Source organism: Bacillus rossius, chromosome 5 (genome assembly GCF_032445375.1).
Source record: "Bacillus rossius redtenbacheri isolate Brsri chromosome 5, Brsri_v3, whole genome shotgun sequence".
Lineage (NCBI taxonomy): Eukaryota > Metazoa > Arthropoda > Insecta > Phasmatodea > Bacillidae > Bacillus > Bacillus rossius.
The window spans coordinates 49727932-49734632 of record NC_086333.1 but is presented as its reverse complement, the minus strand read 5'-3'; positions in this window follow the sequence as shown (position 1 = coordinate 49734632).

Below are 6701 nucleotides of genomic sequence, written 5' to 3'. Positions count from 1 at the left end.
GTCCAGCCATTCAGGAGAGAGGAGGCTGCAGATCAGCCAGAACCCCCCAACTAATCACAGAAGCCCAACTCAGAATTCGATAAACCGACCAGCCAACTAGAAGAAATGATGGATTTGATTGGTCCACTGCTGCAGCTAGTCGGGAAACAATCCTTTCTCAGGCAAGAGTATTAAAAGGCAGGTGAGATTCCAAACTCAGCAGGTAACTACTGCCCTGATGACAAGTGCAAGTCAGTGAAACATTGGTGAACTCTTCATTTTTGCCATAAGAGACTTTTTACCCTGATGATGGTGACTGCAATGACAATCGAAACGTTAGTGAACTATTCACTTTTGACAGTAGGAGACTCTTACCGCTGATGATGGCGACTGCAAGGTCGTCCGAAACGTCAATGATATCTTAGCCTTCGACGCGGCTACCACCCAGAATCCAAGAAACTCCTAACAAAGGTTTGTTAGCTTGTGGGTTTTATTCCGCGTCAAAAGAAAGTAAATCGCCAAAGTTTTGGTCAACATTTCAGACATCATCATCGGGGAAACACTCTCTTACAGGTAACGACGACTACAGTGTCTATTGAAACAACATCTCTACAATTATGACCAGTAAGTAGCTGTTACCGCTGATGATGGTGATTGCAATGTCGACCGAAACTTAGTTGAACACTTTACGTTTGCAAGTAGGAGACTGTTAACCCTGATAATGGCGACTGCAATGTCAACCGAAACATTGGAGAATTTTTCACTTTTGCCAGTAGGAGACAATTAACGCTCATGATGGTGATGGAAATTTCAACCGAAACGTCGATGAACACTTCACGTTTGTAGTAGGAGACTGTTTACCCTGATATGGCGATTGCAATGTCAAACAAAACGTTGGTGAACTCTTCTCGTTTCCAGTAGGAGACTCTTACTGCTGATGATAGTGATTGTAATGTCGTCCGAAACGTCCGTGAACACTTATAGTCTGCCAGTAAAAGATAGTTTACCCTTATGAAGGTGACTGTAATATTAACCGAAAGAAGGTGAACTCTTCACGTTTGTCAGTAGGAGGTTCTTACTACTGATGGTGATTGCAATGTCATCCGGAACGTCGATGAACACTTCACCTTTTGCTAGTAGGAGACTTTTTACCATAATTAAAGCTACCGTAATGTCAACCGAAACTTTGGTAAACTGTTCCCTTTTTCCAGTAGGAGAGACTTACCGCTTACTATGGTGATTGCAATGTTAACCTAAGCGGAGGTGAAATCTTGTCCTTCGACGCGGTTAAAACTCACAAGCCAAGAACTTGCGAAAGCCCGCGATCCTTACAAGAGGTAACAACTTAAATGGTAAAAAATTTTGAGAAAATGTCAATAGGAACAACTAGAAAATTTTATCCTTTTAGTCACCCTAATTCCTTGTTCGGTTGGTTTTCAAACACATGCACTACACTTAAAAAATTGTCTTCATATGCATTTGAAGCAACAAGATGACTTTCGATGACTTTCTGTATACAAAACCTTTCCTAATCGGTTCTATCCAATTAGAACATTACATATCGTTTATTGAAATGACACTTATTTGCCGTCGGTAGGGAAAGTTCGAGACGATGACTCAAAAGAGCGTAACTAAAAGTGTAACGTTCAAGTCGTGCACAAGATGATGGAGAGATGAAAGGGGAACATTGAGCGCCCCACTCCCTACTCTCGGGCAAGACCCATTATGACAACGCTTAGGTTCTGTTTTTTTCTTTCTTTTCACTGGAAACGACAAAGAGTTTTCTGTCTAAAAATTTAATTTTATTATGTTTTGATGTGTTAATCCGCCCATTGAATTCTTAGATGACAATTTAAAATCCAAAAATAATAACGATAGATCAATATCAACTACAACATCGAAACAGCTATAGACGCAGTATTTTGTACATATTTATATAAAATAGAACATTAGTATCATAAATTCTGTATCAGAAAACATTTATTACTATTCAATTCTTAAGACTTCATTGAAGACATTAGCACTAGCATAGAGATCTATTTGAAACGCATGTTTGCATGTGTTTAAAATATTTGTTGACCCTATAAATTTTCAATCCTTTTATGAGTGATGTTTTTCTTATGACGCGCGTAGATGTGAAGTAGCCAATTTTTTTCTCCATATATCTATCTTCATCTAAATTTGTGTATTATGTGTTTAAAATAGCATTTCCTAAATCGCATATGCTGTGTTTTAAATATATATTTTTAAATAAATAAAAATTTACCATATATTTAAATTTTTAAATACTACTAATAACCAAATAAAAAAATCATAAATATATTTTACTAAGGTACGTATATACGCATTGTGGAAATTTGTTGTTTCATTTTGAATGTGTGCTGTACTTGACATCAAATTCTTATTTTTATGACAATTTACTAGTATCAATTGTTTTTATTGAATAATGTTGTCACGTGATAGTTTGTGATAGGCCAATATTCAAATGAACCAATAGGTGATGATTTCTTCATTTAGGTGAGTTTTTAACGTTTCAAATTGTTATGCTTTATTTGTTATTTCGATATTTACAGTTCAAACTGATCACTTATTCGATCGCAATCGACATTATATGTTGTCCAGCACATTTAATTACATCTAGTATCAAGCAATGATTCTCACATGGTCTACACACATATGTGAAAAAAAATTTCAATCCAAATCACACGTACACTTTTTTTATATGTATACATAAAACACTATTTTCAGTTTTAGGTAAATGCAATAAGTATCATGCAAAATTTTCAACTTCCTACTACCATCTTAAAGAGCTAGAATCCAGGGACAGTCGGTCAAATAGAATTGTTACGTATTTGGTACGGAGTTCTGAAAATTGTGTAAAATTCACATTATTGGAGGCATAAATAAACTATCAGAAATTTTCGCAGATTTAGGGAAACTTTCGCGGAAATGTACCGTGAATTCTCGGAAACGGAAACAAAAAACGTATCTTAGAAGCATTAAAATACGTAACTTTTCGTATTTCTTGTAGCTTCAAGAAGCGAACATTGCAAGAGGTACACGAAACGTTTCTATGTCAATGAAGTTTTAAAAGGCTTGAAACAAACCATAACTTATACATATATCTTGAAGTATGAAAATGTGGCACATGTCACCAGAAACAGACGAACACAAAGTTGAAAGCTCTCAACTTAACAGAAAATTGCCACTCTACGGATTTACAGCTGTACCTATTAAATACATTCTGGCTGACGATGTGGGAAAAAAAGGGGTGGGGGTAGGGTTCCCAGGTTCGAAGCTAACGTAAGACATGATTGTAAATTATAAAGTTTAAATTAGTAACCAAAGAAGCCAAAAACTCAGATTGTCATAAACAATCCAAATCAGAAAGCCCAACTTTTTGTTCAAATCAAAACCAAATCAGCCATTTTACTTACTTGATATTTACCATACAGCGCTGTTTCCTTATTATGAGACTTTTTTAAAAATTCCATTTTTCTGACAGCAAAAAAAAAACTATGATAAAAAATTGAAATAAAGTTGCGCGGATTTTTTTTTTTTTTTTTTTTTTTTAAATTTAAGTGTCGGAATATTTTTTTCGTAATCATCTGCAATTCTGGAGAATCCGTGACTTCACTGGCGATTTTTGTAACAGTGTATTCTTGTGTAAGAATTAATTTTCCGCTCGAATTCCCAACTGATCAGATTGGTTGCCGGTGTTTCTCGGGACCCAGCGTCTCCGCGGGAGACGGGTATAGCGTCGAGAGAGACTCGATCGAGGTCAGGATTCGCGATGTCGACGAAGGTCAAAGTCGAGGCGGGGCTGCGGACCGCCGCGCCGCGCCGAAGCTGTCCCGTCTTCGGACTCCAAGAGGAAACCTGCTTCGCCTCCTGGCCGTGCACAGAGAAAAAGGTTTGTTTGAATCAAACAAATATTTGTTTATATATGGCGAAACAAATATTTACTTGGTGGAACAAAATATTTTGTTAGTTTAACCAAACTCGGTAAGTAACAAAAAATAAATTTGTTACACCTAACCTAATATACATTTGAGTTGAAAACAAAAATCTTTTTTTTGGGTCAAAATATTTGTTTGAATTAACAAAATGTATTTATTTCGCCGTATATAAACAAATATTATTATGAGGCAAACAAACCTTTCTCTCAGTGTGGGCAGGGCCAGAGAAACTGACGGACCCGGGCCCAAATAAACATTTTTGAGCCCCCTCTCTATAATATAATTCACAACTTTTTAAAATATCCACAATTTAAAAAAAAAATGTAAAAAATCTTAAAACCTTACCGTAGCCATAACTACTGTAAATTTGATCTGGCAGTATCGCTTAGCTATTAATTGTATTAAAAATCTAGAAACTATACCGACCCCTCCCTCCCCAGATACAGGCTCCAGGAATAACACCACCACCCCCCCCCCCCCCCCGGGCCCTCATTCCCTACCAAAGCTTAACTTTACAGCAGCCCCCTGGATGTGGGCAAGATTACCTTCAGCGAATATTCAAGACGGTTGGATGCCGAATAAATCCACAATTATAGAGTTTGTTTTACAGGTAGCCAACACCTAAATTTTCAAACTATCTAATGTGTGCAAAATGAGACTAAGAGTATAAAGTTGCACGCATTGCCCAGCTTTAGAAGCAAAGAAGCCGAACTACCAGTGGGTGAAAGTGAACAAGTTATGATTATTAATATTATTTGATTAAACATTTTTTCTACAAATTTACACATTAAGTCGAGAGAATGCATCTGGCGACAAAAAAACTGCAACAAAACATTCATTCAAGTGCTTTTTTTATTATTATTTCATGGGCGTAGATCCTGGGGAGGCCAGCTCCCCCCCCCCCCCCCCCAATTAAGAACCCCCGCACTGAGGGGGCTGCTTACGCTTGCAATAGCGTGATTGTGAAACGGGGTTGATGACAAAACTATGTCTTATGAAAAACTTTCTGTATATTTTTAAGTTTTCTCCTTATTGCATGCATGTAGCCCAAAATATGAGCAGTATACAACATACAGGCACCGTGTTCAGAGATGACGTGTTGGTTAACCCCGCGTGCAACTCTCGCGGACCCCCTTTGCAAATCCTTCAGATTTGTGCCCCTGGATTCTTGAGATGGCGAAGAAGATAGATTCAAAACATCATTTTGGACATACTTCATTGCTAATTAACCCTGTGTGTCGTAGAGAAAACCTGAAGAAAGGGCATGCAAATATGAGTACACAAATACACAGAAAAACAAATCGAAATTAGCCATGTCAAATGTAAAATTCATTAACAGCTTATAGAGTTCAGTTTAAGGAATCAGAAGAATATCACAGCACAGACTAACACAGCGGGCTGTCAACGACTAGTGCAGTTGCGACCAGGGCCGGCGCGTCCATACAGGCGAACTAGGCGACCGCCTAGGGCGCCAAGTAGCTGGGGGCGGCGCAGCACGACACATAACAGCTCATATAATATGTTTAACGATTATTGAAACTAGATGAAAATGGATTTTTGTAACAGTTTGGAATGTTTATATTGACATAAGTAATTATTTAAAGTCCACGGTGACCTTTTTATGATTTGTAATAAGTAAATAAGTAATAAAAAACACAAGCCTGCTTACATTTGATTGTTAACAAAATATAGGCTTACGTGATGTATTTTGAGGCAAGGAAAATTTTTCTTTGGGGTGTCCGGCCGGGGATGGGGGGGGGGGGGAGAATTAAGGTTTTTCGCCTAGGGCGCCAATTTATCTTGCACCAGCCCTGAAGAACAGTAAATACTGCGACAAACAGGGGAATCTAACGATGGCACTGAACAGATAATCTGGACAACACAGCTTCAATGCAGTGCACATGTGAACCCAGCGATAAAATTAGACAGATTATGGCAACACAACGACGAGAACACAAACGAACACTGTATGCTTCCTAAGAGACAAAATCAAGTACTTATGTAGAGAAACATCTGTGTGAATAACCCTAAAACCAAGATAATGACAACAAAGTGCATTAAACCAACATAGAGTGCAGTCTCACTCACAAATTTTTTATCTTCATTAATTTGTTTGATAATTATCTCATAAAACAACTTCAGAGATTAAATTTTAACATACATAACCTTATTGTAAAAAAACACTGAGATAACGATTTATGTTTTGTAACGCAACGCCATGTGAATAAGTGTGGAGCCATGCGTATAACTGTGTATGGTTCAAAGTGGAGCATGTGTATCAGTGTTTGTAGCCGTATGTTTACGTGTATAGCCGAAAGTGTAGCCATGTATAGTGCTCCATTTAGCCCAACAAAACATTGTGTGGCTATGTGCAATCATGTGTGGAGCCATGCGTGAATAAAAGTGATCCATGCATGTAACCATGCGTGGAGCCATGAGAAGCCATGTGAATACATGCGTGTAGCCATGTGAGGATCCATGTGTGTAGCCATATGGATACGTAGATAGCCATGTGTAGCCATGTGTAGATCCATATGAAGTCATGTATGTAGCCATGTGTGGAGCCATGTAAAACCATGTGGATCCATGTGTGTATGTATGTATGGTTCAATGTGTGCAACCATGTGTGGATATGTATGAAGCATGAGTGAAGCCATGTGGATACATGTGGGTAGCCATGTGTGAAGCCATGTATGGAGCCTTGTGAAGCCATGTGGATCCATGTGTGTAACAATGAGTAGCCATGCATGAGTCAACATGTAG